This window comes from Herpailurus yagouaroundi, unplaced genomic scaffold (assembly GCF_014898765.1).
Source record: "Herpailurus yagouaroundi ecotype Mexico unplaced genomic scaffold, PumYag 182, whole genome shotgun sequence".
NCBI classification, from domain to species: domain Eukaryota; kingdom Metazoa; phylum Chordata; class Mammalia; order Carnivora; family Felidae; genus Herpailurus; species Herpailurus yagouaroundi.
In genome coordinates, this window is record NW_024412413.1 from 30,693,838 (window position 1) to 30,706,954 (window position 13,117).

General features: G+C 43.7%; 1 long non-coding RNA gene and 1 other non-coding gene across 2 annotated transcripts; one reads left to right on the forward strand and one right to left on the reverse strand.

Annotated features, from left to right (window-relative positions):
• Positions 1-591: 591 nt before the first annotated feature.
• On the reverse strand, positions 592-12,277 carry LOC121040652 (uncharacterized). Its single transcript, XR_005795390.1, has 2 exons — positions 10,312-12,277; positions 592-1,605 (listed from the first exon to the last, which is right to left on the reverse strand). It is a non-coding gene; the product is annotated as an uncharacterized LOC121040652 (long non-coding RNA).
• Positions 3,763-3,869, forward strand: LOC121041113 (U6 spliceosomal RNA). Its single transcript, XR_005795564.1, has one exon. It is a non-coding gene; the product is annotated as a U6 spliceosomal RNA (small nuclear RNA).
• Positions 12,278-13,117: the final 840 nt, after the last annotated feature.

A 13,117-nucleotide genomic window follows, 5' to 3' on the forward strand; every position in this document is an offset into this window, starting at 1 on the left:
TACTTGAAACATCCCGCTATTTCCTAGGCAGTCTTCTGAGAAATAAAAGCAAGTTACGGGTATGTTCTAGTAACTTTTGGAATCTCAGCATTTTCAAAACCATATTATTGAATAACTCCCATTTTTAATGCCGCCTAAGTAAACAACATGCTACAGACACTCAGATTGTAAAGGAAATCTTGATGGGTGGTAGAAGGAAAAAGAAGTGTCTCGTGTACCTTTATGCTCTAAGGCGATTTCTGTTGGATGATTAGGTTATCGTATTTGTTACAGCTTCATCACCTGTATTTCGTTTCAAATAAATGGTCTCCAGTCTCTTTGCCAACAAAGCACATTTGATAGAAATGCCTCAAAATCAATTTGTACTGCTTCACCAGTTTTATGCATTTTAAATTTAAGGAAACAACAATTAGGATATTTTCAATAATGAAAAGAACTCCATTAAGCTGCCACAAATGTCAAAAGTTCCTGGCTATGCTAACACTTATGTAACTGTTCTGGAAACCCCACGCACCGGAATAGACCTACAACACTAGGCATGACTCACTGAATATTTCTATGCACATAGAAATTTAGAGCATCTCTCTAAAATGCTCTCCAGTTGGGATTTATTTTTTCAAAGAAAAAAAAATAGACAAAATATGGTACATCAAATCCAAAAGTTCTTTCTGTAATTTTTTGGAAAGTACTGCCTCAGATGAGAGCATTAGAAGATGCTGCTGTTGTCACTAATAAAGCAGCCAGATGGGCTAGTGTTAGAACAGGTTGAAACTTTGAAATTCTTCCTGGAAAAAAAACCAAAAAAAAACAAAAACAAAAACAAAAACAAAACAAAAAAACCCGAAAGAAACAAAAAACCACCAAAAAGCAGAGAACGTGTGGGTTCTCAAATTTCCAAATGGTCCTCATTTCCTCTTGTGACTTTATTCCCAAGTTTGTTTTCTAAAAGTTGTGGCTGGCAGCATATGACTGGTGTCTTAATCTCCTGAGCGATGTCAAGGAAAATGATACATGCCACAAAATGCTAATCAGTACAGGCAGGCCTGGGCCCACAGAGCCAAGACTCTTTGGTAGCGAATGTTCTAATAGTTTTTATCGGACACCTGGTGTAAGTCCAAATTCTTGTGGGGAATTTGCAAAGCTTACGGCATACCTATATCCTAAAGAGTGCATGTTTGGTGGTACTTTTACTACCAAGGGAATGCATTTTGCATCGGCAGCAATAGTCGTAGAATTAGGAATTCAATCGGTGGTGAGCCAAACCAGTTTTGCTGGTGTGAAGGTCCTGAGGGCAGTGCCGCCAGGCAGTTGAAACAGGCTGTAGATGGGAGTTTTTGTTTAGCCAGTAAAGGCTCAGCCATTTGCAGGCCATCCTGGGTTCACCGTGGAGGGTGAAGAGGAGGAATCTGGCGAGCAGTGACCATCGATGGACCAGACAGCCTGGAGTGAGCCCCAGGGCCAAGGCCAGGGCTTGAGAGGAGACCCAAGCTCTGGGGAGGGCCGAAAAGAAAAGGCAGGATTCCAGTTTTAGAGACACTTAGAGGTGAAATGTGGAGGAAAGAAAAAGTTGAATGCAGTTGCTGGAACTGGAGTGCCAGGGAGAGCCTGCAACGAGGAATAAAGTGGACATCTCAGAGCTGCAAGGGAAGCGGGAGCTCAGAACAGAATCCATAGCTCAGCTGACCAGATAACGAGCCCGGTGAACTGCTTGTATTTCTTCTGCCCTAGAGTAGACTCGGGCCGGCACCTGGGCTCGGACTGAGCTGCAGGTGGGGCTCTGTGGCCCCAGCCAGAGGTCGAGCCTGAATTCAGGGCAAGGTGCCAGGCAGATGGCGGGACACCACCCACACCCAAGTCTTCGTGGCTCCCAGCCCTTTCTGTTGTCACAACCTCATTCCCGTCTCTTTTTTGTTTTGTTTTGAACTTTGAAGATCTGCTCTCTCAGCAGCTTTTAAATATTTATTCATTTTAATGTTTATTTATTTTTAAGAGAGAGAGCATGAGCGCAAGCGATGGGGGAGGGGCAGGGAGCGAGGGGGACAGAGGATCTGAAGCAGGCTCTGTGCTGAGAGCAGAGAGCCCAAGGTGGGGCTTGAACTCAAGAACCGTGAGATCATAATCTGAGCCGAAGTCGGACACTTCACCGGCTGAGCCACCCAGGTGCCCCTAACATACAATACAGCATTATGAATTGTGGCCATCTCACTGTACCTTATCTCCCCATGACTGGAAGTTTGTACCCTTTTTTGCAAGCTCTTTTGCCTACCTGAAATTTTAAGCCCAAACTCCCCAGGCTGCTCGTCTTTCAGGATCCAGTTCAAAGAACATCGTCTCTGTGAAGCCCTTCCTGGCTCCTCCAGCTTCCAGGACCACATTATACAACTCTCTAATATGGCACTTAATACATTTTGTCTGGTCCCGTTTTTCTCTACCAGTCTCTCTCCCAACTAGCCTGCGAATTTCTTGCCAAATGAGTCTTGGCATCTCCTGAGGCCAGCATTGTACCGGCACAATGTAAGATCTCAATAAATATTTGAGGGTAAATAAATGGAGTGACTGAGTGAACAACTGTTTATTAAATGCAGATCGATCAATTGATAAATAAGGTAATGGGCGAAGTAATTGTTAACAATGCCGTATATTGACAAAAAATAGAAACTAATCACAGTAGCTGACATTCGTGTGCTGCTTGCTCACTGTCCTGGGCTTCTACGCTAGATCCCTCACACAGGTTATCTTACTTCATCTTTACAACAACCCGAGATGTAAGTGCTATTATAACACCCATTATGCAGATAAGAAAATGGAGGCATTATGCTAACATCTTTAAGAACTCAATCTGATCTGGGATCTGTATGTTCTACTCAGCAGTAGCATTCCTCATTCCTTGGGCCCCTCCGTTCCCACAGGGGATGTGATGGCTCTTGGGGGTTGGGACGAAGGTGTCATCAGGCTCTGCTTGCCTCCCCCCATTTCCCCCATGCCTTACATCAACAAGGAGATTATGTCCCATGCGGTTGTACTGGCAAGTCCCACGTGAAGTCCTTTCCCGACGGGTAAAGCCTCACTGGTGTTGGCCAGAGATCCCTACTTCTCCTCTGAGTTCTTTACCTTCTAGCTTTAAGGTGTAGGACGTGGCAGAGATGGAAGTGAAATAAGGCACTTTCCTATTCATCTGATGTTTACATGTCTCCTTTCTGTGAGGGCCACACAAAGCCCTTTACATACCTTACCCTCTTCTGTCTTCACCCTACCCTATCAAGTAGGTATCTTCATCCCTCAACATATATGTGAAATTCCCAGAGGTTTGGCAACCTGCCTAATGTCCTAGAAGGTAGAAGCGGAACCAGGATTTGAACCTCCAGTTTGACGCAATTCAACCAATATCTATGGATCACCTCCTTGTGGACGTGCTCATCCCCTTCCCACACAGCATGTTGCCACCAATACCCTTTGGTGTCAAGGACGTGGCCATACTCACCTTCTCTGGCTACTGGTTAGAGTCTCCCCCCCCCTTTTTTTTAATTTATTTTGAGAGAGAAAGAGAAAGTGAGAGAGGGAGAGAGAAAGAATCCCAAGCAGGCTCCTCACTGCGCAGAGCCGAACATGGGGCTCTATCCCATGAGCCGTGAGATCGTGGCCTGAGCTGAAATCAAGAGTCAGACGCTTAACAGGCTGAGCCATCCCAAGCGTTCCGGTTAGGGTCTCCTTTAAAGCATGACGCAGAGGCAGCTTTTTGGTGTACCTATTTAAAAAGTCACAGTCTTCGCTTGGGCAGCACATAGACTAAAATTGGAGCGACACGGCGAAGATTAGCGCGGCCCCTGGGCAAGGATGACTTAAAACTTCGTGATGGTTTCCGCATCTTTTTAAAGGAGGGCACTTGTTGCCATGAGCACTGGGTGTTGTCTGGCAGCATTGAATCGTTATACTGTACACCTGAAACTAATATTACACTGTATGTTAACTAACTGGGATTTAAATAAAAACCTTTCCAAAAAAGTCACCAAGATCGAATTCACTGGTGTAAAAGTAGACAAAGTTAGAGACTGAAGCCACGTGTGACAGTGGGTGAGATGAGCGGCGCCTCCAGTTAGAAAAGCCAAAATCTGGGGCGCCTGGGGGGTTCCGTTGGGTGAGCCTCCAACTCCTGACCTCAGCTCAGGTCTTGGTCTCAGGGGTTTGAGTTCAAGCCCCGCCTACTTAAAAAAAAAAAAAAAAAAAACCTCCAAAATCTTTCTCCTGCGTTTTGCCATCCTCTCCTGCTCCTTGGCAGCCCTTGCACGTGTACTTCACATGCAGCCATTTTTGTTCACCTGTTCCTGAGGGCTGGTGTTGACCTGTTATGAAATGATGCAGCCGCAGGAGAGAGGAGACCCGGAGTCCACGCCCGCACTGCTTGCTTTGTGAAATTCCAGACTGTTTAATCGGCTCTACCTCATCCCAAGAACTCCAGCTTCTACTTTTCTTAATGGCTTTCCCCTCCTTAAATGCCTACACAGTTATCTTTGAAGGAGGAGAAAAAGAATAGATGAATCATTTGCAGGAAACGGGGGGCAGAGACATGTGGTTGGAATAGCAGATGGCTGTGTGTGTGGGCACATTGCTGTCTCTGTTGTTCCTTCCACCACCCTTTGGAAATGAATCCTGTGGAAGAGTACATTCATTCCAAGGTGGGGGCTGTGCCCGCTTTCAGGTGCTAACATGCAAACCCACATCCACACGGATTCCTCTCAGACATCTGAACTCCAGGGAGAGTAGAAAACTCAGGCTCTGGCCCAGATTGGACAAGTTGTCCTCTCCTCCAAGTTTTGACATTAAACCTTCTAAAGATAAAGCGATAAACTACACACAATTAGTGGCAGCAGAATTTCTCATACCGTCTTCTTTGTCCTGCAGGATATGAAGTAAGCACATAAATATTCTTCCTATGTCATAGTGCAAGCGCCTGACCTCATCAGGGATCAGCAAATGCCCACAGGGAAGCCGGAGGGAGATTTACGTTCGGATAAAACATGCATTAAGCAGGAAAACACACGTTGTTCTTGGTGGGGCTTTTGGTGGTGGGGGCGTGAAAAGGACATAAAGATATTACAATCTCAGGAACAAGTGCCCATGTGTTGGTCCCCAAAGTTAGCTTCTTGCCGTATGTATGGCGATGACAGCAACTGTGGCTGTTTCTTTTGGATCACTGAAATGTGTTTCTAGAATCCTGAGAATTCAAGAGAACACACAGTTTGAAAAACTTTTCTCAGAAGGTTTCATTTAGGTTCTCCTGTTACTTCTCCATAAATTTCCAGATGTCATCTGGGTGTATGTGCTAGGGTGGGTCATTGTTATTTTACTTTTTAAAGGTATGAAACTCACTTCATCGACAGACTCTCTTTCATTGATTTTTCCCTACTTCCGTCACTGCCATCTGCCCTCCCTACCCTAGATCCAGACTATAGGACCCTGCCGTGAGCACACAAATGTGCAGAAAGATTAGACCTTGTCACCTTTCCCCTTGATGCATTAGGGGTTTTCGTAAAATACACATCTAGAAGTTGAAATGTATTTCTTAGCACAAATTACATACTATTTGGAAACAAAGCATTGTGGTTAAAAGCATTTTTAAAATTATGAACACTCCTTTATTTTTTCCCCATGTTTATTTATTTTTGAGAGAGAGAGAGAGAGAGAGAGACAGAGTGTGAGTGGGGGAGGGGCAGAGAGAGAGGGAGACACAGAAGCAGGCTCCAGGCTCGGAGCTGACAGCACAGAGCCCGATGCAGGGCTAGAATCCACGAGCAGTGAGATCGTGACCTGAGCCGAAATCGGGCACTCAACCAACTGAGCCACCCAGGTGTCCCATGAACACTCCTTTAAAAATTAACTTTAATAATAAAAGTCAGCTGATTAAGAATGAGTAAACTCAGTCCAGGGACCAATCTGAATAACCATAAAAAATATTTCATCAATCCTAAGTCTCATTAATAATAAAATTCCTACCCTTACAGTCGTTATGATTTGATGACTCATTTATCTGAAAGTCATTCATCTGAACCTTAACAAAAGCACTAATTCTTGAATCCTAAAAAGCTTTAAAATTGTACTTTCCACGATTTTAAAACTACGACGTTACTAAACTAATTTTTGTGCCTTTCGAGGGTCCCCAGCCCCACCTGTTCTCTAACCTTTCACCTCTTCCTGAATGGACAGATTCCTGAGGATGTGATTCTGGTGAGAAGACATCTCACCTGCTGCAACCGGAGCCTCAGGGGCTCCAGGACCCAGATCTGTGCCGGCAAGGCCAATCCCCTCCCTGTCTTCCAGGCAGCTTCCAGGAAGCCTTGGGATTGTACCTTCCAACAGAGCCTTAGCAAGAGATCTTTGCCTCAGGTTTTACTTTCTAGACAATTTTACTAAGACAATGATTTTTTAAAAATCACGTCACATCTTCTATCTGACCTCCTGCCTACAGTCTATTTTCTTCCCAATAAGAAATCTCCCGATGAATGGAGATCATAATCTCTACTAAGGTTAACTAGAGCTAAGGGTCTCTGGGTTGAGGATACGTTTCCTAAATCTCATCTAACTTTCCTGTGAGTTTTCTCTCACCTCAATAGGACTGGATAGAGAAGCTTCTGGCCACTTCCGTGTGGAGAACCAGGACAATAGAGAGTGGCTTTTCCTATATCCACCCTGCTATTTACAAACCTACTTCCTGATCTCCATCTTATCATCTCTGATGCTTTCTTCTACCTTCATTGTGTCCTTACCTCCCATTTCACTTCCAGCTGATTCCTGATATGTACTTGTGATAAAGCCAGTTCAAAGTAATATTCAAAATCCTCTTGATTCAGGATATTCTTTTTTTGTGTAAAATATGTATCTTTCAATCAGCAGCTAAAGAACATCAGCTGCCAAGAGCAATGTGCTATTTGGGGACTGTAAACAAGACACTTTGGTGTCACAAGTCTTTCCCAGACTGAGAAAGAGAAGTAAAGGGACTTTTTCACTTCTCTGTTTAATGGGTCAGATAGTCTCCTCTCAGGGAGGGAACCGGGGGGGTGAGAATAAAAGCTTTTAGATATTTAGTTGGTATTACTCTTTCCTTTCTGCTTGGGCGGAAGGCAGGTCCTGTGAATGCTAGGAGAGTATATTAAGGTTGTTATTTTAATGGGTGAAAATTCCTTGGAAGGTTCGCATAGATAATAATGGCTGAGGCAGAGCTTAAAACAAACAACCCTTCTGGGATTAAAACAAAACAAAAACCAGGGCTCTTTGACCCTGAGCAATTCTAAGGAGTGAGAGCAGTTTTAATTACAAGATGAGATTTAGAATGAGTTGAGAAGGAAAAGTCAGGCATCAATGAGTTTTGTATCAAAACGCTCTTTGGGCTTATCAAGTGCCTCTACGTGTTTTCTGTTTGAAAGTAACGATTCATTAATGGTATTTAAGTTCAGTGGCTACAATGACTTAATATTATGGTCGAAAGTAAGGTCTGAAAAATACAATAGGATTTTTTTTATTTTACTTATTTATTTGGCAGTCAAAACTGGGTAGAGAATGTGATAAGTTCACAGGAAAGGCAATCCATACGGATTTTAAACATACAAGACAGATGCTCTACCTTACTCTTAATAAGAGAGTTGCACATTAAGGTTACCAGGAGATGTTGATATCATCTATCAGATCGGCAAAATGTTTGCGAGCACGCTGTGTCAGCTAAGGTGTGGGGAAATACATTACTGGTGGGAATGCAAACCAGTATAATGGGGCGTTTGGGGGCTATCTACCAAAATTATAAATTCACATGCTCTGACCAAGCAATGCCACATTTAAGACTTTATACTGCAGATACACCTGTGTACAAAGGGGGTAAATGTGCAAAAGGTCGTATTCATTGCAGTCACTGCTTGCAATAACAAAAAAGATTATGTGCAACCTCCATATCCATCAATAGGTAAGTTAGATAAACAACAACAACAACAACAACAACTATGTAACATGTGGAGACATTTGAACAGGAGCTTTCTTCTAACACATGGGAAAACCACATTCTGTAGTTCCAAGTCCCCTGACAGTAGCATACACATTGCTATTTTTTTCAAAATAGACTTTATTTTTTAGAACAGCTTTGGGTTTATAGCAAAACTGACCAGGAAGTACAGAGATTTTTTTTTTATAGATCCCCCGTCCCCACACATGCATAGCTTCCCCCACTACCCACATCCAGCACCAGCATGGTACATTTATCATAACTGATGAACGTACATGGACACACCACTATCACCCGAAGTTCATACTTTACGTAAGGGTTCACTCTTGATGGAGTACATTCTATGGATTTTGGCAAACATATAATGACACGTATTCGCCATTAGAGTATCACACAAGATAGCTTCCTAGCGGGGCGCCTGGGTGGCTCAGTTGGTTAAGCGTTCGACTTCAGCTCAGGTCATGATCTCACGGTTTGTGAGTTTGAGCCCCGTGTCGGGCTCTGTGCTGACAGTTCAGAGCCTGGAGCCCGCTTCAGATTCTGTGTCTCCCTCTCTCTCTGCCCCTCCTCTGCTCGTGCTCTCTCTCTCTCTCAAAAATGAATAAACATTAAAATTTTTTTTAAAAAGAAGATTGTTTCATAGCCATAAAAATCCTTCGTATTCCACCAGTTCATCCCTGCCTCCCACTAACCTTGGGAAGTTACCTGATGTTTTCAGTGTCTCCATAGCTTTGCCCTTTCAAGAGCGTCATATAGTTGGAATCACAGAGTACGTAGCCTTTTCAGATAGGCTTCTTTCACTTAGCAATATGCACATAAGTTTCTTCCGTGTCCTTTCATAGCTTGATAGCTCATTTCTTTTTAGTGCTGAATAATATTCCATTGGACGAATCACAGTTTATCCCTTTACCAATTCAAGGACATCTTGATTGTTTCCAAGTTTGGGCAATTTTCAATGAAGCCGCTATAAACATCTGTGTGCAGGGTCTTGTGTGAACGGTTTGCAACTTCTTGGGCAAATACTAAGGAGCATATGAGTGCCGGATCATATGGTAAGAGTATGTTTAGTTCTGTAAGAAGTTGTCAAACTGTCTTCTAAAGTGATTATATACCATTTTGCATTCCTACCAGCAGTGTATGAGAGTTCTTGTTGTTACGCATCCTCACGAGCCTTCGGTGTTGTCAGTGTTCCGGATTTGGGCCATTCTAATAGGTGTGCAGTGGTATCTCTTTGTTGATTCGGTCCGCATTTCCCTGAGGACATTGAGTGTGAAGTCTCTTTTCATATGCCATCGGCATATCTTCTTTGATGAGGTGTCCATTAAAGTCTTTGGCCGATTTTTTAATCAGGTTGTTCATTTTCTTGCTGCTGAGTTTCAAGAGTTCTTTGTATATGCTAGATAACAGTCCTTATCAGATGTCTTTTGCAAAAATCTTTTCCCAGTCTGTGGCTTGCACATTTTTTTTTTTTTAAAGAAATGAATGTCACCTTGAAAGACTGAAGGGGCACTTGGGTGGGTCAGTCAGTTGAACGTCAGACTTCAACTCAGGTCATGATCTCACACTCATGGGTTCCAGCCCTGCGTTGGGTTCTGTGCTGATAGCACAGAGCCTGGAGCCTTGCTTCGTATTCTGTGTCTCCCTCTCTCTCTGCCCCTCCCCCGCTCGCACTCTGTCTCTCTCTCTCTCTCTCTCTCTCTCTAAGTAAATAAACATAATAATAATTAAAGACTGAAGCAGAAGGGTGCCTAGGTGGCTCGGTCAGTTGAGCATCTGACTTTAGCCGAGGTCATGATCTCACGGTTTGTGAGTTTGAGCCCCACATTGGGCTCACTGCTGTAAGCACAGAGCACACTTCGGATGCTCTGTCTTCCTCTCCCTCTGCCCCTCCCCTGCTCTCTCTCTCTCTCTCTTTCAAAAAAAAAAAAAAAAAAAAACAATTTTAAAGACTGAAGCAGAAATTATCAAATGGCTACCCTATTAATAAATGGATAAATATTTATTACTTTCCCTTTATAACTGATTCTTTGTTACCAACGTAGCCATGTTTCTAGTTGTTTCCCGGAGCCCTTTGTAGTAAAGGAATCTAACGAGTAATGGACGAGTACCTGTAAATGCAGACGGCGATACTGTGATATTTTAACTGCCCTTAAAATATGATCCTATTTGTGTAAGGATTAAAAATTTTTGTTTCTCTGTAAGCTGTAGTGTCTCAATTTCTTTGTGACCAATTTTACCAGTAAGTTTTCCGAGAAGTACATGTTAAGAGAGAACAAACGAATTAGAGTAATTTAGTGTACCAGATCAAGTGTTTCATTAGAACTTACCATTTTTACTTAGGTGAATGCACCTCAGAAAGCACCATATATCATCTTCTCTTTAGGTGGTCCTGACATGCCCCCTTACTATATCAGTCTGTAACCATGTAGTTGATCTATAGAAAGACAAGTGCTGTGGATGGAAGAACGAACACGTCGGTCATCCAACATGACCGTCCCTTTGGATCTAGAACTTTGAATTGTCCTAAGAGCATGCTGAATACTACGTTTGAGACATTCTCTCTTATGTCACAATCCCACCCTTAGCTTTTGGAGGGGAGAGGGTCCCCCATGTGACTTACCTTTTTATCCCTCAGAATATCTTGCACCGACTTAGCAGGTATATCGAGCATAGATTTGTTTAAGAGGTAGAAGACAAAGTGATTTGGGCAAAATTTACAGCATTTTCAGTCAGCAGTGCTTTCTGTGACACTTTTCCAAAGAGACGAGAGAGTTCGGATGTCGTCTGGGGCAGTGATTTGGAGATCTCATTGCGGGAAAGGGCCAGGGAGCAGATGGAAAAGGCATGACCAGGTGCCCATTGCTAAGAGGACAGACTCCAAGACCCAAGAAAGCGAGCACAACCTGAAAGCCTCACGCCCAGCTCTTCACTTAAATGACCGCGTGTAACTCCTTCTGCGAGTGTCCGATGCTCCCCACCCCCGCTGCCACAACAGGAACGATAGAAGGAACACTCCTTACACTTTTGCTTATAATGGGAAACGATGGAGCGACAGGCTTTCTTTACAAAATCTCACTTTTGCAACCAAGCATGTTGCAAGCATGGTAAGCCCTGGAAACTTCTGCCGTGGCTTTTCTCTGCAGGGTGCACTTCTGATGCTTTCACTGGGCTTTCTGCTTTTCTGTGGGGCTGGGATTTTTATAATAAAAGTAAGAGGCAAAAGGCAGTTTCTCTCCTGGAGTGGAATTAAACCATTGGCATTTAGAATAACATTGCCCCCTCCTTCCTGGCTACAATTATAAGCATCTCACAGACCTCCCTATGTGAGGTAAGGTGAGTATTTTGTCATCTTCTATTAATAGGGAGGGATTCTGAGTCATGGAGGCCTAAGTGATTTTTCTAGCCCCAGAAATAAAAGGAATAAAACGACGCAAGATGATGAGCACGTTATTTTAAGAACAGGATGATTTGGGTGGCATAGCATCATTTTCCTGGACAGTTGCAACTGCTTCCTAATTGGTTTTCCTGCCCCTGGTTTTCCTCTCCCCTGCAATCTACTCACCTCTTTGTTATTAGAATCATATTCTGAAATCATGTCACACCCTCGTATAAATATCTCTGATGACTTCTCACCGCCTAATGAAAAATTCCAAACTCCTTAGCATAGCATCCAAAGCCCATTTCCATCTGGCTTTACACTATCTTTCTTATGTTCTTTGCCGCTCTGCACCCTCTGTACTGTTGTCATGCATGGCCATGGCTCCAAGGTGGCCATGCCACCTGTCTCTCTGGCCTAGAGTGCCTTTCTTCTCCTGTCCCTCTGGGAGGAGGGAGAGGGGAAATCTGCATATCCAAATATTGTTTTCCCTGGGATACTTTGCAACACTCAAGGCCCAGGAACCATTTCCTCCTCTTGCTTTCTTTCTGTTGCAATGATCGTATTAACTGTTACATTCTAGCTACCTGGACATGAGTCTATTCTACCCAGTCCAATCTACTTTTTGTGGACAGCAGGGTCTGAATCTGACTGATCTCCACACACCCCAGCGATCATTTCAGTTCGACACACAACGGGTGCTCCCTGCGCTTGATGCCATTTTCAAGAAAAACCTTCCTTCGGGCAAATCCACAGGCAGTTTTGGGTACAGTTTCAGGGCTCGTGAAAAGAAATCAGAGTGAGTGCCAGTTCAAGAATGGAGCTTTCAGGGCACCTGGATGGCTCAGTCGGTTAAGCGTCTGACTTCGGCTCAGGTCATGATCTCACAGTTCGTGGGTTCAAGACCCACGTCAGCTGTGCTGACAGCTCAGAGCCTAGAGCCTGCTTTGGATTCTGTGTCTCCCTCTCTCTCTCCTCCTCCCCTCGAGCTCTGTCTCTCTCTGTTTCAAAAATAAATAAACATTTAAAAAAAAAAAAGAATAGAGCTTTCAAGGACAAGCAGGTTAGTTATGTTTAACATTGCATTCTTCTGTTATGAAGTTCTGATGTTTGTGGGTACAGTGTACCATTTGATTCCAGGTAACCACCCAAAACATTTCCATACTTCCTAACTAGAGCTGATGGGTGAGGAGCCTGGCTGGCTGGAATATCATTCGGAGCTTTCCAAATTCTGGCCCAACTTGTGTGAGCCACTCCTGGCTGCTGGATTACAAAACACTTGCCTGGGCCCTGCTCTAGACATTCTGAATCAGGGTCCTTAAGTGATAGGCCAGGCTGTGGACCACGAGCAAGTACCTCCAAGGTGTTTCTAAACATTTGAGACCCACTGGTCTGGCTGGGAGCCTCCCCCTAGGCAAGGAGATTTGGGGGGGATAGGTGTTGTAAGTGAGTCGTTCTCACTGCAGGTTGCATATGAGAATTCTCTGGGGGATTTTTGAGACCCTGGGACCCCCTTTATATCATTTAAATCAGAATTATTGGAGATGGGACTTGGGCCCCTGTGTTTTTTGAAACCTTTGCTTCTGAACCAGGTTGGGGATAGAATAAATGCCAGAATCTTTGGACAAAAATCATACGTGTCTAGTGGTTAGAGCTCCTGTTTACATGACACTTCTCACCGCACTCAACCTCACTCTTGCTAGAAAAGTAAATCTCATACCAAATTTAACAAGTAAAAAAAATACATGTTTTAGTAG